Source organism: Myotis myotis, unplaced genomic scaffold (genome assembly GCF_014108235.1).
Source record: "Myotis myotis isolate mMyoMyo1 unplaced genomic scaffold, mMyoMyo1.p scaffold_m19_p_20, whole genome shotgun sequence".
Taxonomy (NCBI): Eukaryota; Metazoa; Chordata; class Mammalia; order Chiroptera; family Vespertilionidae; genus Myotis; species Myotis myotis.
In genome coordinates this window covers 3771467-3789725 of record NW_023416325.1, presented here as the reverse complement: position 1 = coordinate 3789725, position 18259 = coordinate 3771467, and the positions used below count along the sequence as shown (strand labels likewise).

Below are 18259 nucleotides of genomic sequence, written 5' to 3'. Positions count from 1 at the left end.
TGGCTGTGGCCTTGGGCATGGTACTTGTTTTGAGACTCGGCTTCTTCATCTGTAAAATGGGCTCATGATGGGCTTGTTATGTGAGTTCAGTGAACCAGTGCATGGAAATGCCGGGCAGTGTCTGCACTGGTCTGTGCTCACTAAGCAATGAGCATGACTATTACTCCAGTCTGGCATCAGGATGTGTTCCAGGCAGGATGTGTGGGGGGGGTGAGGGGTGAGGGGGTGACCACAGGTGACACTTGAGCTGAGTTTTCAAGGAGGAGGCAAGGAGGGGAGAATGAACAGTCCAGGCAGAAAGAACAGCGCAGGCAGAGGCATAGCTCATTTGGAGAATTATGTATTGATTGGTATACCCAGAATGAAGGGTGTGTTGAATGAATATAAGTTAGACCATCTGCCACTAAAATTCTCTTTACACGCCCCTGCCCCTCCCTACATACCCAAACAGGAAAGCTTTAGCAGGTTTGGGATAGAGAGGCAGACAAGAGGATGGTTGTCCAGGAGGTCACGTTCCTTCCCACACTCACCCATCCAGATTATGGAAGTGTGACCACAGACAAGCCACTTCCTTCTTGGAACCTCAGTTTTTTCTTCTATAAAATGGGAGGGTTGGAGAGACTATGGGTAAAGCACATAACAGAACAGCCGCGTTTCATTGATTGATTTTTAGAGAGAGAGAGAGAGAGAAATACAAAAAACATTGATTTGTTGTTCCACTTACTTATGCATTCATTGGTTGATTCTTGTATGTGCCCTGACCGGGGATCGAACCTGCAACCTTGGCTTATCGGGATGACGTTCTAACCAACTGGGCTACCTGGCCAGGGCCTGGCCTAAGCTCTTTTAAAAATATTATTTATTGCCCGGTCAGTGTGGCTCAGTGGTGGAGCATTGACCTAGGAACCAGAAGGTCATGGTTTGATTCCTAGACGTAGCACATGCCCAAGTTTCAGACTTGATCCCCAGTGTGGGGCGTCTAGGAGGCAGCCAATCAGTGATTCTCATCATTGATGTTTCTCTCTTTCTCTCTCCCTCTCCCTTCTTCTCTGAAATCAATAAAAAATATGTTTATTATATTTTGTTCTTTTTAAAATTCTTCCCATCAAACCCAGGTGATGCCTGCTTTCAGGACCCTTGATTTTGCGGCTTATGAAACTGAGACTCGGTGTGGTCCCCCTGCCTGCTCCCCCTACTCAAACTCCTGTCCTTTCAAAGGAAGCGAGCAGCCTTTGAGTTGAGGGATACACACATACAACATACACTGTCTCCTTCAGTGTGATGAATATTTGATTGAGCATCTAACCTGGGCAATTCCAAAGAGCCCCTGTCCTCTGGAACCCGCCCCTCAGGAATCTGGTCCATTGGATGGGAGGGAGGGAGGGACAAGGCGAAGTGAGACAGTATACACATGGTGTCACATGACCCCTGGAGGCAGCTATCTCTGCTACCTTTGTTAACTGCTCAGGTAATGACCTTTGAAATGTTCTATGGCCTTGTCTCCATTAAGAATATGAAATACATCCCCAAAGTGTTGATCTACGGGTGCTTACATGACTGAGTCAGATGTGATACACACGGTATCTATCGCTCTCTTTCCTATCTATCTATTTAGTATTACGAAAATAACATGTAATATGTCCCCAAAGCATGAACTCTGGATGTTTACATCACTGAGTCAGAAGTGATGTACTCACACACTGTGAAAATAACACACGGCATACCAATCACTTCACAAAACGATACTGTCTTAAGTGAAGCGTGAGTTTCCCACCCCAGCCCTTATCACACTCTGCTAATTGGCCCAATGATTTTGCATCCACGCTAGAGCCAGGCAGAGGGAATTGAGTCTTGGTTCCACCCCTTATTGGCTGTGTGACTTTGTGCAGGTGGCTTACCCTCTCTGAGCCCCAGTCTCCTTGTCAGTAAATGGGGATAATGAGGGATCCTGCCTCGCGGGGCACTTGGCACACGGCCAGTGCTCAGGCGTGTGTGTGTGTGTGTGTGTGTGTGTGTGTGTGTTGCTGTTACTACCCTTGTTGTTTGTGGTGGTCTTAGTGGACTTGCTATTGTTGCCTCTTTCTCCTCCAGACTTTACACTCCCAGAAGGCAGAAACCCTGTCTGTCTACATTCACTGCTGTTTCCTCCAGTTAATCGTGGTGGAATAAACAAATGAATCAGCAGATGCAGACATAGCCTTTTAACAGCAACCATAAAACAATACATTTCGCACTTAAGTTAAAAACAGATCTGGACACGTTCCCATTTCAGAATGCGTTGACTTAGCCCGCTCTTTCAGAAAGCTGAGCCACGCTCCAAAGCACGCGGTGCTGTTCGTCATTGAGCGGGTCCCCGTTGGCTGACATTGAGTTGTTTTCTGCTGTGACACGCAGCACTGCAATAAACTTCCCTGCCCGCGTCTTTGCACACTCACTGCGGTCGATTGCAGGACAGATTTCAGGACGGGGAACTTTATCCCAGGCTGGGATCAAGCCTGTTTAGAATGGTGATCTAGCCTGCCCAGTTTCCCTCCAGAGTGGCTGGACCTTTCACACTCCCACCAAGGCTGTGAGAGAGAGAGAGAGAGAGAGAGAGAGAGAGAGAGAGAGAGAGAGAGAGAGAGAGAGAGAGAGAGAGCCACCCAGTTTGTACATTTCAGTGAGAGGGAACAGTGGATGGCTGTGTCTTATCAGTGGCCATGGGATACAGCCTCTGGCGTGGTGGTAGGGAAGGCTATAGTTCCTCCAGGCAGCAGGTTTTGTGGCTGTTTGTTTTTAATCCAACTGGCTGGGGACTGTGTCTTGGGAGATATCTGCCCATGTATACACAAGTCCACATGCTTCCTTCTGGAGATATGTGGTCCGTGTATTAGTCAGGTTTTTCTATGATAATGGTGTGTAACAAACATCTCCCAAATCGCAGCGGCCTTTAATAGCGAGCATTGGTTTCATGGTTGTGGGTCTGCGGGTTGTGGCTGGGGTTGACCGGCAGGCTGGACTCCAGCCTTTGGGTTCACGTCTGCCCTGTGTATCTTCATCTTGATACCCAGGCTGACAGGCAGCAGCCGGCCAGCGAGCCCAACGGGAACCCGTAGTGCTTCTGAATGCCTCCACTTGGAACTAGGAAGGTGTCACTTCTGACCTCATTCTGTCGGCCAAAGCAAGTCACGTAGCCATGCCCAGCATCAAGGAGGCAGAGTGGGAGTCAGGATGTATTTTCTGAGCAGTTAATCCAGCCTGCCACGGTCATGTTTCTGATGGGGCAGCATGGGTCCATGCAGGGGAGGAGGGTCTGCCCGGAGTGGTGGTGGGAGTCGTGGCTCGTGACTTGTGTGGGACACATCGGAACAGGGCTCTGGGTAAGAAGACCTGGTCTGAGTTCATGACCTGGAATAGGCGGTTCGCCTCTCTGAGCCTCAGTTTCCTCATCTGGAAAATGGGAATAATGCATTCTAGCTGCTGTTAGTGGGTGAAGAGGTGCTTCATGCCTGTGACATGAGATGTGAAGGGGAGGGATGGTCGTCTCCATGACGATTTTTGCTGTGGGTGTGGCTTACAGTTCCTCAGGCTGTAGCACCTGGAGCCCGTGGAGTGGGAGCACACGGCGGGCGAGGCCAAGGGAGGCTGCACAGGAGACAGACCTGGGTCCAGATCCCAGCTCCGCCCCAACGGGTCATATGACCACCTCTCTCAGCCTCCGTGAGTTTGCCTGTTTGTAAGGTGGATACAGGGTGCTTGTGCCGTTAGCGGGAAGGATTTGGCATGAACTAGATGATAAATAAATGGTGCCTATGATTGTGGAGCTAAGTGAGTCCAGGTTGGGTAGAATGAGGAATTCTGCAAAATTGGGTTTTGGTTCTGCAGAACTGGTTGCAGAATCAGACATTACCAAGAATCCTTGGGGATTTGCAGGGGATCCAGACCCAGACTGCCTGGGTTCAAATCCCAGCTCCACTACTTTCCAGCTGTGTGGCCTTGGCCTGGCAGTCAACCTCTCGGTGCCCTAGTGTCCTCATCTGTACAGTGAGAGTAACAGTAGTGCCTGCCTCATGAAGTCGATGCATGTTAAATGAGTTACCATGTAGTACCCGCTAATGACTGGATGTGCACTAGCTATTTGTGTCGTCATTACTAATACTATTATTAGTCTGTGAAGGCCCAGGGACGTTGCTTCTCGTTCTGGGAGCCACCAGGGCCTTGGGGGAAGGAGTGGGGGGGAGTGAGGAGGCAGATGCTTTTTATTTATTTAATTTTGACTTTTTATTTATTGAATTTAGAGAAAGAACGAGAGAGAGAGAGAGAGAGAGAGAGAGAGAGAGAGAGAGAGAGTTATTTATGCATTCTTTGGTTGATTCGTATACGTGCCCTGACCGGGGATCAAACCAGCAGCAACTTTGGCATATCGGGACGATGCTCTATGCTCTAACCAACTGAGCTACCTGGCTGGGGGGAGGGGGGGTGGTGGGGCAGATGCTTTTAGAGCTGGTGCTGTCCTCTTCTGCTGTAGCTGGAGGGTCTGCTAATGGGTCCGTCAATACATGGTTCTCTCCCTAGAGCAAGCCTTGCTCCCAGGGAGGGACCAAGGGCCTCAACCAGCCACTCAGCACCCTTGAACCTGAAGCCGCTGCCGTCCAGCCGGGAAGAGTCCGGGGAGCTCTGCGTGTAAGGGACAGTCACACTGCTCCCGGGTGGAAGCACCCAGCAGGCTTCAGGGAGCCCCATGATTATGAGACTCTGCAGGAGGCCATTTACCCAGGTGCGGGGTGAGAAGTCACCACTCCTTCATTCGTTCATTGGGCAACAGTTTATCCCGTGTCAATTACGTGGCGAATCCTGTGCTGTTTTGGGGAAAATGGGATTCTGCTGGATGTCGGGGGTGGCTTCTGAAGGAAGCTGGGTCAGGAGGTTGAGAGTTCGGAGTGGCACAGGTGTGGCATCCCTGGGTAACCCTGGGCACGCCCCTTCACCTCGATGAGCATTTCCTTGTCTGGGAAGTGAGTCTCATATGGCCCAAGGTGTCCTAGGGGGTGAGAGGGGACAGCCTTTGACTTCTGTGTCGCTGGTGGCTCCTGTCCTGGCCACTGTGCCTTCAGAAGCTTGAAGGAGATGACTGAGGCAGCCTTGCCTTCATCTGCTGAGACCTGGCTTTTCAGAGCAGTAAAATGTTCTTCACTGTAGAAAAAAAAAAATAAGTAGAGAGTATTCATTCTGTCCTAGGTACTGTGCACATCATTGTTTTACTTGATTCTCATGTCCCCATTTTACAGATGGGAAAACTGAGTCTCAGAGAGGGAGTGGCATGCCCAAGGCCGCTACTGGGAGGGGGGGAATGTGGATCTGTGCAGCCCAGCCGCGGCTCCTGTGCCCTGAGTCTCTCTCCCCAGTGGTGAAGCAGGGCAGAGCTGGACTATGCTAGTGTCCCGTCCCATCTCCACCACGTCATTGCTGTGTGACTTTGAGTGAGTGACTTTGCCTCGCTGAGCCTCAGTCCCCATCTACAGAAAGAAGATGCTAAGATTTTCCCCTGTGGGATCATTGTGGGATTAGGTGAGTTAGCTGCACGGGGAACTCCTGGAGCCCTTCCCTGTAAAAAGATCAGCTGGTGTTTAAAAAAAAAAAGTGTAAGTTATACCAAAGAATTGCTTTATAAATCACAGCATAAATCTTTATTGTTTGCAGTACTAGCAGAAATAATGACAGTAATAATAATAATTTGAATTGGCAGACTGCTTCTTATGTTCCAGTTCCGATGGTACATGGCTTTGTTCATTTCATGAGATCCTTCATCATAGCCTTTCTTCATCCTATAAAGACAGGTGCTAGTGTTGTTCCCACTTTACAGATGAGGAAACCGAGGCCCCGAGAGGTGGAAGGCATTGTCCAGCTGACCAGCCAGTGGCAGGCAGGAAGGGAGCCCCGGAGCCTTTGGGCATGAGTCCTGCCTGCTGGGGACACAGCTGTCTTTTCAAAGGCTCCAGGTCAGGGCTGCGGCTCCCAGCCGACTGTGGTATTTCTTCTCTTTTTTGTTTTGCTTCCTCAGTGACAAAAGCCCTTTCTGGGGACCATCCTGTTTATCCCCTGGCGTGGGGAGGCCCTGCCCGGGGAAGGAAACTCAGCGTGCGGGACCTCCCAGCAGAAGGAGGCCAGCGGGCGTATTGGATACACTAAGGTCGCCCTCTGAGCTCACGCAGCCCCGCCTGCCTGGACACGAAGCCTGGGCCTTGGTGGGCGCTGTGCCCGCCGAGCCCTGCCCAGTGCCCTGGGCTGGGCCGGGGAGTGACTTAGTTGGGGAACTCCCAGGGCCCTTTGGCCTAGGAAGCTGGCCAAGTGTGTCTCTCCCTTTCATTTTAGGCCCCAGCACTGGAAATCTCTTGTCTTTGATCCTGGAACTGACACCTGCATGCCAGGCGCTGTGCCTGGCCTGTGTAGGGCTCCTAGGTCACGGGGAGAGGCCAGGGGCCATTAGAACTGATACTGATACTGAGTGCTAGTACCGGCTTCTCTGCTGTGTGTCCGTGGGTAAGTCCCTTCCCCTCTCTGGGCCTGAAGAACTGGATGAGTAGATCCCAGGGCCTCTTATTCCTGCTACCCCTTCTGGGAAGAATCAAAATTAGCCGTTTAAAAGGTAGGGCCTAGAAAACCACCTTTCCCCAGGAGCCTACTGTGTGCCAGGTCCTTTGCTAGGGAGGTATTGTGTATACATCTCGTCAGTCCTCAGAGTCACTCAGACAGTTGGTATTTTTTTTTTTAAATATATTTTATTGATTTTTTACAGAGAGGACGGGAGAGAGATAGTTAGAAACTCCGATGAGAGAGAAACATCGGTCAGCTGCCTCCTGCCCACCCCCCACAGGGTATGTGCCCGCAACCAAGGCACATGCCCCTGACCGGAATCGAACCTGGGACCCTTCAGTCCGCCAGCCGATGCTCTATCCACTGAGCCAAACCAGTCAAGGCCAGACAGTTGGTATTACTAACCCCCTTTACAGATAAGCAAACTGAGGCTCAGAGACAGAAAGCCCTCCTCGTGTCACTCAGCTTGAGGTAAGAAGTGGCGGAGGCTGGATTTGAACTCAGGTCTGCCCCCTGCAAACCTAGACCTCCCTGTAATAACTCAGCTCCGTCAGTTCCCTTCTCCCAACTCTCCCTGGAATACTCTCCTCAGAACTCCCAGTGCAGTGTGACCTTTCCTCTCTCGGGCTCGTTGATCATTTTCATTGTTGTTATTTATTAAGCACCTCCTGTGTACCAGAGGCAGGACCTGGTGTCCGAGCTGCCTGGGCCACAGCTCCTGCCCTCATGGAGAGTTAGATGGGGGGTTACAGAGTAGCGTTCCCAGGGATGTGATGCGGGGTGGGCACTGGGATGGGGACCATGTACTCCTGGAAGCAAACCCCCTTCCCTTGCCACAGTCAGGATTTAGATGAGACTGGGCAGCTCAGCAGCCAGCAGACCACCTTCCTGGGAGCAGGACACGGACTCCAGAGTGGAAGTGATAATGCTTCAAGTGTGGTCTTTATCCAGATGCCTCATCCCAGCCCCTCTTGCCTTTCTTTCTCTTAGATCATTAAAAGGAAGGGGCAGGGACGGGGCGGGGGTGGGGGTGGGGTGTGGGGCGGTGGAGGGTGGAGGCAACAAAAAGCTTTGGAGGAATTTCTGGAATGCCCAGCATACTGGCTGACCCAGCAGAGCAAGTGTGAACCATCTGCCCTGGCTTTAGTCGGGGTCAGCTGGCTGTCCCCAGGGGCTCTCTGGGTGTCACCCAGTTCCTGTTCTGAGGCTTGAGTCACCCCCAGGAAGGCGGCTGTTCTGTGGACTGCAGCCTCTGTCTGCCACCAAAGTCACTGCCTTTGAAGACCCTCACTGTGCTCCAGAGGGATGCGTGCGCATAGTGGGGGCTTTAGCCGAAGCTGCACAGCCGCAGGGTCACATCCTGCCTGTTTTCTCCCTTCTGCCTTGGTGTCCTCGTTCGTGGAATGGGGGTGCTGGTGCCTGCCTTTCAGCCTGGCCAGGAGCTCTCAGCGAGGTCACATGGGCGAATATTGGGGTGAATGGTGTGGCGATGTTGGGTAAAGCCCCCACTGTGCGCACGCATCCCTCTGGAGCACAGTGAGGGAGTACCTTGGTGGGCCCTTCTGCTTTACTCGGCTGTCACCTGCATGCCTGGCACATGGTGGCTCATTTCCTTTTCCTAATTAGTAATTTTATTCTCTTTTTATCCCTTATTACAATACATTCACATGATAATACATTTTCATTGCCCAGCATTTAGAAATCCAGGTAAATATAAAGGGGGAGATAAAACTCTTATGAACCCGTATTTAAAGATAACCAGGGCTGCTATTTTGGAATATGATTTTTAGACCTGTCAGCAATGCATCTTGGGATTTAGAATGCAGGCTTTATTCTCAGGTGGCTTGGAACCAGATCCTGGCTCTGTAACCTCCTGGCCGCGTGACCTTGGGCAGGTCCCTTCCCCCCTCGGAGCCTCAGTTTCTCCTTTGTAAAATGAGGTTGCTGTGAGGGTTGCATGCGTTCATGTCCGTGAAGTGCTCAGAGAGGTGCTCCGCACACAGCGCATGCTTCATTCTCACTAGCGTTTTTAACGGATGTGTGCTTTTTCTTGCTTTGCACGAGGAGCCCCTTTCTGGGATTCTGTAATTTACAACGGGGCCGGGGGGCGGGGGGGGGATTGGAAATTAGGTTGGGAGGACCCCAGGTTACCTTCTCCGGGCAGGCATTTCAGAGGCAGGGCTGGCTCAGTTTGGAAATGCTGGTCAGGCAGTTCGGCCCACACCAAGCACTGTGGGCGCTCACCAGCCAGGCCTGATCTTTATCCCTCAGCGATGCTTCCTGTCTCCGCCGAGGCCTGGGCATTGTCCAAGTTAAAGCCGCTGGCACCCAGCGGGCTGGAGGTGGCCCCTGTAAGATGAGCTCATGGGGAGCCTTCCTCCACCCCTTCTGGCTGCAGCAGTGGCTTCAGGAGGCTCAGCCACACCTGGGAAGAGTGTCTGTAAACTAGGACGTCATCCAGGCACCAGTGGGGACCCGGACTTGCCAGAGAGAGGAAGGGGCTCATGGAGCCCGGTTTTCAGAAGTGAGGGTGGGGTTGGTGACATCCATGGGGGCGGGGGGAAGTGATGCTGCCCTTTACTAGTTCTGTGACCACAGGTAAGAGATACGACCTCATCCATCCTCAGTTGCCTTGTCTGTAAAATGGGACGAATCGTAGTAGGTTTCACCTTATAAGGTGGTTGTGCCACAACATATAAAGGCTCCAACACAACCAGGTACAGAGTCAGGACTCCTTCCCCTTCCTAGTCCCCCTCCCCCTCTTCCTCCACCACTTATGCATAACAGTAACACTGAGCAGCCCCTATGCTAACTCCTTGCTAGGCACCGTCTTGCTAATCCTCATAGTACATTAGAGTGGCCGTTATTGATACTCCTGTCTTGCAGTCTGACTCCATGTTGCTTGTGAGTATGTTTAATTAACAGTGAGTTCACACTTGAGTGGGACGAAGCACTCAGCGCACAGTAGGTGATCAAGAAAAGGCAGCTGCGGTGCTGACTCGTCTTATTTTTGCTGGTGCTGCACAGACCCATCTGCACCAGAAGCAGCCCCCTCTGTGCGTCTCCTTCGGGGGTCGACCCTGAGGACCACGGTCATGTCACAATGTTTACAAACACGGAATCATGACGTTGGACACCCGAGACTAACATAATGTCATGTGTCCATTACACTTCCATAAAAAAATTGCACACTTTCAGAAGTGTACAATAAAAAATGCGTTCAGTAAGAAAAATGGTACACTTTTAGGAAAGTGTACAATTCAGTGGTTTTTCGTATATTCACAGAGTTCCGCAACCTTCGCTTTAGAATATTTCTGTGACCACAAAAGGGAATTCTGTACCCGTTAGCCATCATTTCCTCATTTCCTCTAATTATGCCCGTCCTCGGTAACCAGTCATCTACTTTCTGTGTCTGGGTTTTTCTGGGCATTTTATATAAATGGGACCATACAGTAATATGTGGCCTTTTGTGGCTGACTGCGTCCACTTTTCATAATGTCCCAAGGCTCATCCGTGCTGTGATGTGTATCAGGATTCCATTCCATTCCTGTTCCTGGCCGAATAATGTTCCGTTGTGTGGAGAGAACCACGTTTGACTCATTTTTCAAAACTTAAGAAACATCTCCCAAGATGTTCGACGTGCTGCTTACATTTGCTCTAATGCACATGGATATGCATCACATAAATTACAGCGTCTGTATCGGGATCACACACCCCGTGCTCTGCTGTGCCGGAACCTAACCTTGTAAAGCAATAGGCCGCCCGCAGGCGAACTGTTTGCTGTGTGGGTGTTACAGTTGGGTGTGTGTGCAAGACGTTTCCCTGTAAATGAGACATCCTTCTGCTCACACAGAGGAGAGATTTTAATCCCTCCTCCATTCTGCTCCTGCTGCCCCCTCCTCCTCTGAGCAGTCATCCCACTGTCGTGCTCAGTTTTGACCAGCATTTACTGCCCTCACGCTGGATGCCTCGCCCATCCACCTCTGGGGCTGAAAATGGGAACGTGCCCTCTTCGTAGGTCAACCGTGGTGGAATATTGTACATTCACCTGGGACGTCCTCCGGATGGCCCCACCCAGTAGGCAGCATTGATCCCTTTTTGCAGGTGAGAAAACTGAGCCTCAGAGAGGGCCGGTGAGTCAGGAAGTGCAGGCAGGACGGGCAGAGCTGGGATCCAAAGTCCTCGCTCCTTTCATCTGGCCTCGGTGCCCCTGGGCACTTGGCGATGACAGTGCTGACTCACTGGCAGAGGTTGGGAGCTCTGGCTTCTTCGCTGAGTTAAGGGGATGGTTGTGCTTCTACATCCACCCTCCCCTGGAGTCAGAGTGGGCTCACTGCTTGGCCTGCCCTGGGGGACGTGGCCAGGGTGGATGAGCAGCTTGACTGGGGCCTGAGCACGGTCACGGAGCCCTGTCTCCAGGGCCCCTGACAGCCTGCTGCTCCCTCTCCCTCTCCTGAGCCAGGGACTCGAGGCCCTTGGCGCTGCCGCCGCTGGGGATGCTGAGCCGGGCGGCCGCCCCTGGGGAGGATTGCTTCACATTCGCCTTCCCTGTCTGTGCAGCAGGCAGCAGAGTCCCCAGGGGCGGGCATTGGATCCCGGCCCTGACAAGGCCGTCTGGATTTGTGTGCCTTTCCTTTGGAAGCTTTGCTTTCCAGGGGAGGGAACAAAAGGCTTGGAGAGGATGAGTGTTTCGTTTGAGGTCACACAGCCAGCCGGGAGCTGAGCCTGAGCTGGGACAAGATGTCAGGATTCCTGCTCCTAATTCACGCTTCTCTCCACCCCCCTTGGCCTGACCCTCTCTCCTCCCCGCCCCCTTGCTGGAGGGACCTGTCCTTGCTGCATATCTCCCCCCCTCCACCACCACCCCCAGCAGATGTGAGCTGGCTCAGGCTGCAGAAGCTCTGGAGCTGTCTGGGTGGAGCTCAAGACCCTCTGGCCACCTGCCAGGCTCAGGCACTCCCCTGGGTGACACAGGGCCCACAGGGCAGGTTGTGACATGTAGACGCTTCAGCACCCAGCACTGGGTGGGTGGAGGAACAGGTCTGGGCCCTTTTGCCGCTTGTCCCCGCATGCTGGAGCCCACCGCGGGCGGGGCCCGGGGGCCACCTGCCTCTGGACAAAGCCTTAGGGGGGCCCTGACAGGCAGAGGTGGGGATGGGCGAAGTCCAGGCCAGCGAGGATGACCAGGGCCCCACAAAGAGACAGCCCCGAGTGCCAGTCCTGCCCCTGGACAAGCCCCGTCCCCACCTGCTTCAGTTTCCTCGTCTGCAAAATGGGTGTGATTGTGAGGCCTGCTTCAAAGGACTGTTTAGGGCTGGGCGTGTAGTAGGTGCTCAATAAATGGCCCTGTCACGGGGAGAGGATAGAGCCGAACAGGTTCTTGTGTCTGGTAAACCTGGGTTCAGGTTGTTAAAATGGAACCTCCGGGCAAGCTCACTCCTCAGCCTCAGTTTCCCTTTCTGTACCGTGGGGACGATAGTAGAACCAGCCTGTGATGTTCTTATTAGCGTGGTGCTGGGCTTGTCTTTGGCAGCTATTATTTTTTAAAAGTTGACTTCAGAGAGAGAGGAAGGGAGAGAGAGAAACTTGGATTTGTTTTTCCACTTGTTTATGCATTATTGGTTGATTCTTGTATGTGCCCTGACCGGGGGTCTGACCCACAACCTTGGAGTATATCGGGACGACGCTCTGACCAATTGTGCTACCCTGCCAGGACTGGGATATGTTTCTTTAAAAAAAAAAAGGAAACCAGCAGGGCGATGAAGGTAGGGGGATGGACAGTGTGGCTCCTTAGGAGCCCTTCCCGTCCTGGGATTCTGGATGAGATGTTTGGTCCAAGGCCAGGGACTCTGTGTTCTGCCTGCTCTGGGCACTTAATAAATGGGGCTGGTGGCCTGGGAGAGGCTAGTCGTCGGTCAGTGGTAGGCAGGTTCCACCCCCAACTTCCCTGGGAACATTTCCCAGGTCTGGCCTCCTGGAGCCTGTGGGTCGGCAACAGAAAGGCCTGAGTGTGTCTGGATCCTCTGACCCTGTGGCCACCTGGGGGCACCTGCCTCCCTTCACCCCGCCCGCCCCTGGGGTTCGGGTGAGGCCCAGGGGCCTGATGTGCTGATAGCTGGGGCCATGGACTGGCTTCTCACCCTCAGATTCATAGGGGCCTGGGGAGGGGGAGCAGGGAGAGCAGGGGGAGCTGAAGCCCAGCTAGCCGAGGGCAGAGGGCGCTTGGGCCTGGCTCTGAGCAGGGACATGTAACTATTGCTGAATTGGCCTCTGTCCTCAATGGGTTTAATTTCTCCACTTCCCTACATGTGGGAAGTCTGCATTCCTTACTCATCAGTGGCACCTGGCATTAAACAAACCACAAGGCTAAAACCCATCCCTGTGGGCCCACATATTTGTGTGCGTGTCCTCCACACTCAGAGCCCCAGCCGGCTGTGGGGGATGGTAGTGACCAGCCCCGTGGCATAGCTGTTAACATACTGAACGCCTATGTGAACCGGGCACTCTGCTAAACAAGCAGGTGGTTTCATCCTTGTAACTCATTTCATCCTCTCAATGAGGCATGCATTATTATCTTCATACCCATTTTGCAGATGAGAAAACTGAGGCACAGAGGAACCAGGCAGCTGGGTCCAAACCCTACCTTTTTTTAAAAAAGTATTTATTTTGAAATTGTAGCAAAATATACATAATATACATTTATCATCTTAACTATTTTTAAATTTAAAAAAAGTGGCATTAAGTACCTTCACATTGTTGGGCTATGGTCACCACCACCCCGTCTCCAGAAATTTTTTTATCTTGCAAAACTGAAACTCCGACCCCATTAAACACTAACTCTCCATTCCCCTTCCCCCAGCCCCTGGCAGCCACCATTCCAAGTTCTTTCTCTGTGAATTTGACTACTCTACATACCTCGCATAAGGAGAATCATACAGTATTTGTCTTCTTGTAATTGGCTTATTTCACTTAGCATGATATTATCGATATTGTAGCACCTGTCAGAATTGTCTTGCTTTTTAAGGCTGAGTAATATTCCATTGAATGGAGATAGTACTTTTTTTTTTTTTTCCTGCAAAGAGTTTTATTGTGTCATTTGGTCCAATGCATGGGAGAGGGCTTCAGGGTGGTTAAAAGAATGGCTAGTAGTTTCGGGAAGAGGTTCAGGTAAAAGCCAGACACCAGGGGATGCAGAGGGGCCCCTCACAGGCCTCTGGGCTCCACAGGCTCCTAGTCCTGCTTGAGGTTGAGCCTTTCGGAGAGATACTAACCCAGGCCAGCCCAGCCTGGGGACCAGCCAGCCTGCCGATGTTAGTCAGGTGTCGCCCAGCTTCTTGATGAGTTTCACCCACTCACCCCAGAAGTGGTTCTCCAGGAAGTCACAGAGATGGGGGTCTGCTCGGGTAGAACCCAGGACCCGCAGCTCCACAAGGGCCTGGTTCAGGGTCCTCTCCGAGGCCAGGGCGGCTTCCATGGCCCTGAGTTTTGCCCACTCATCGTGGGGAGGCCTCAGCACGTCCTGGAAGAGAATGCGGCCACCGCACTGCTTTTGCATCTTTAAGAGACACTCGGCGCCCTCGCGCTTCTTCTGCGCAAACTTGCAGGCGAAGCGGCTCAGGCCCTCGAGAGCCACATCTTCACGGTCAAAAGCGAAGCCCAGAGAGAGGTAGGTGTGGGGGGGCCCCGCAGAGGCAGCTTGGCCAGGCGGTTGACCGCAGCCTCCACCTCGGTGGAGTAATTCTGACGAATTTGGGAGCTCATGGTTGTTGGGCAATAAGGAGTTAAGGTTGAAAAAAAAAACAACAAACCCACGGTGTGTTGGCTGGTCCCAGAGGTGGTTATGAAACTGGTGACTGGATAAGACGCAGGAGAGGAGTGGTCGGAGGCTGGAAGGATGGGCGTCCCTGGGTCTGTTCCGTGCAAACACTGTTGAAGCAAGAGACAGACCCGGGACCGCCGAGAGCACTGCCAGCGCCTTTTGTCGATCCATTTCTCTGTCAATGGACCTGGGTTGCTTCCACGTTTTAGCTCTTGTGAGCAATGCCCTGTGGACATGGGTGTGCCGATATCTCTGATTTTAGTTCTTTGGGGTCTATACCCTAGAACTACTCGATGATATGATTCTATTTCTAGTGATTGGGGGCGCCTCCGGACTGTTTCCCACAGCGGCTGCACCATTTGGCATCCCCCCGGCAACGTACCAGGGCTCCGCACCTCCACTCGGCCGACACCACTTGTTATGTTCTGGTTTCTGATACCAGCCGTCCTACTAGGAGTGGCTGGCGCCTCATTTTAATGGGAGAGTCTTAGGATCTGTATCTGTGGGGCCTCGGTTACCGTTAGGACGTCTGTTGCATCACGATGTGTTTTCTGGAACGACCTCGGCCTGCCCCACCCGACCGTGAACTTTCTCAGAGAGCTGGCCTGGGTTAGACGCCGAGGAAATGCTAAGGAGCCACTTCTCACTGGCCCAGGGCTCGCCCTGGCATGTGTGTGTTTTGGGAAAACGCGGAAGGCCTGCGTCTAGTTCTCCCAGGATGCTCTCTGCACACCAGGGACCCAGCTTCCCACTCATTGGGGGAAGCGGCAGCAGCCGAGCACCTGGGATTTGGCTGCTCAGAAGAAACCCACCCCCCCTCCCCCCGCCGGGAGCTTTAAGAAAATGCAGGTGCTGGGACCACCCCCTGGAGGCTCAGACTCACTGGGTGTGGGGCGAGGTCTGAGCATCGGTATTCAAAAAAGAAATCTCTTGCCCTGGCTGGTGTGGCTCTGTTGGTTGAAAGTCATCCCATGCACCAAAAGGTCGCCGGTTCGATTCCCAGTCAGGGCACATGCCCAGGTTGCAGGTTCCATTCCCGGTTGGGGTGCATACAGGAGGCAACCAGTTGATGTTTCTCTCTCACATCGATGTTTCTCTCTCTCCCTCTCCCTTCCTCTCTCTCTAAAAAATCCATTAAAACATATAAAATAGGTAAACTGAAGGTTAAAAAATCCTTTCAAAAAAAGGGGAAAAAAAATCTCCCCAGGTGATTCTGAGGGGCACCTGGACCAAGAGGCCTGCCCATATAACATATTAGGCCATGTAACATATTACTGAATTCTGGGGAAAGCTGAGGAATTTATCATAGAACTATCCGGTGTATGAACCTGGTGTATGACTGACCGACTGCCTCTTAGCTAGAGAGTGAGTGAGTGAATGAATGAATGAATGCAGAGTTCCCCAAGCTCTGTCATTCACACATTATCTTTCTGATTTTGCCAGGTCTATATACCTCCTGTGTTATTACTCACCTAATATTTTTTAATTTTTTTTCTTTCTTTTTTAAAAAAATATATTTTATTGATTTCTTACAGAGAGGAAGGGACACCTAATATTTTAATACAAATCTATGTACTGTTACTATAAATTGAAAGAAACCAGCATCTCTGGCCATAAGTAGAAATTTCCTTAAAAAATACAAACCGCCGAAACCGGTTTGGCTCAGTGGATAGAGCGTCGGCCTGCGGACTGAAAGGTCCCAGGTTCGATTCCGGTCGGGGGCATGTACCTGGGTTTCGGGCACATCTCCAGTGGGGGATGTGCAGGAGGCAGCTGGTCAATGTTTCTCTCTCATCGATGTTTCTAGCTCTCTATCTCTCTCCCTTCCTCTCTGTAAAAAAATCAATAAAATATATTTAAAAAAAAAAATACAAACCAAGGGAACCAAACCCTGTCATCATTTTCCAGCCAAATAAATGCTGCCGTCCCTACAGCCCGAGGCCTTGCTCTCACTTCGTTAAAAAGGGGAGATTAGCAGGCATTGCAGAGGTGTTAAGGAGAGGCCAGCAGCCAGGGGAGATGCCCCTGGAACAACTTGCCTCCCATGAGTCAGGGCTATTTAACGCCCAGCCCGTGGACTGTGTGCCTTCGGAAATGCAGAGTTAGGCAAGAGGGTGTGTGAGGGAGGAGCCAGGGGTGTGGGGTGAGAGGGAGAGTGGTCCCCTGGGCAGGGCCATGGCTGGAACGGCCCCGTGGGTGTCTGGTAACCCAAGTCCAGGGCATCCCTTGCCCCACAGCGGCCCCAGAACCTCAGAGGAGTAAAGAGACTTTATCTAATAGGTTCATTGAGCCCAGACTGGTCTCTGCCAAGGTCAGGCTCTTGGTCGGGCGCAGAGCCCAGAGGCCACGGGCCTGGCAGCTGGGAGCCAGGAGGGAAAGGAGGCTCACCTGCAGGGGCCACATGCTTGCAGGGTGGGCATCGATCGGCATCCGGCTCCCCAGATCGCTCACGTGGAAGCCAGAGGTCTGGGGGCTGGTACCTGCCTCTTCCTGCTGGTGCATCTGTCAAATGAATTCGTTTGGAAACGTGTAGTGGATGCCTGCTGTGAGCCAGGCTCTGAGCTGGCTGGTGCAGGGAGCCCATGGCAGGGACCCCTTCTCTCTGGGAGTTTGTGTCTAGAGGGGATGCGGGCATTTCAGTGGGAGAGCAAGAGGCTTTGAAGCAAGCCTGGAGGTTGCACTTTAGCTGGTGGGTGGGCCCGGCTTTTCTGAGGAAACAGAATCTGGGTGGCGCAGGACAGCACGCATTTATCCTCTCAGGGTCGGCTAGAAGTCCTCGACAGGGCGCCAGCAGGCCACACGCCCCTGAAGGCTGCCGGGGAGAGCCCTTCCTTTCTCTCTCCCAGCTCCTGGGAGCTCCTGGCAGCCCTGCTGTTGCTCAGCTTGACTGTGCATCTCTGCATCTTCTCCTCTTCTCCTGGGGACACCAGTCCTTGGATTAAGGCCCACCCTAACCCCGTGAGACCTCACCGAGACCTAATTAATTACATCTGCAAAGACCGAAGGAGGTCACATTCCCAGAGTCCAGGTGGTCGTGACGTTTAGGGGGACTTCATTCAACCCACTACACTGCGGAAGGGCCATTAAAGCTGAGACCTAAAGGATGTTTGTGTGTGTGTGTGTGTTGGGGGGTGGGGGGGACGGCAGTAAGAGTCCTTCCAGGCAGAGGGAACAGCATGGCAGGAGTGCAGGAGAGGCTAGTGAGCAAGGAAAGCAGTGGGAGCTGAGGGCGGAGAGAAGGGGGGCTGGGGCACAGAGCCAGGGAGAGGGGATGGATTTCATTCTAAGCGCTTCTGGGAGATTTAAGCTCCCTTTTGGGAAAAGGTCATTCTAACTATAAACCGGGAGGGGACATGGCAAAGACTAACAGTGCACATGCCCTAAGGTGTACCCCCAAGCGCATGTACTCCCCTGGGGCTCTTTACTCTCCAGGGCTCTGGCAGGTAGGTAGGCAGTACTACTGTCCCCTGAGGAAATGGAGGCTCAGAGAGGTTGAGCAGGTTTCCCCGGAGCACACAGCGAGGAGGAAGAGCACTCGGGGCCCTGGCTGGAGTCTTCTGTCTTACGATCACGTGATGCACCTGGAGGTGAAGGTCCTTGGACCTGTAAGGTCCACCTTCAGGGAGCATTGATTTTGCACCTGCCTGCACCAGGTTATGTGCCCAGCCCAGGGAAGGTTAGCTATGGGACCAGCTGAAGGCAGCCACGTAGTGAGTGTGGAGTTAACACTTACCGTTTGTGAGCTGCTACGACTCTGCCCGTTCATAACGGAGCCCAGAGGAGAAAGAGTGGACACAGAGCGGGCACACACGGCCCTCTTCACCCAGAGCATTCGGGAGCTGGGATGAAACCGGGGCCTGAGACCCA

General features: G+C 52.6%; 1 protein-coding gene and 1 pseudogene across 7 annotated transcripts in view; one reads left to right on the top strand and one right to left on the bottom strand.

Moving 5' to 3' along the window:
* Positions 1-18259, top strand: part of KIAA1671 (KIAA1671 ortholog) — a 135220-nt gene that overhangs the window by 2469 nt on the left and 114492 nt on the right. The window lies entirely within an intron of this gene.
* On the bottom strand, positions 13804-14334 carry LOC118678249 (annotated as a pseudogene).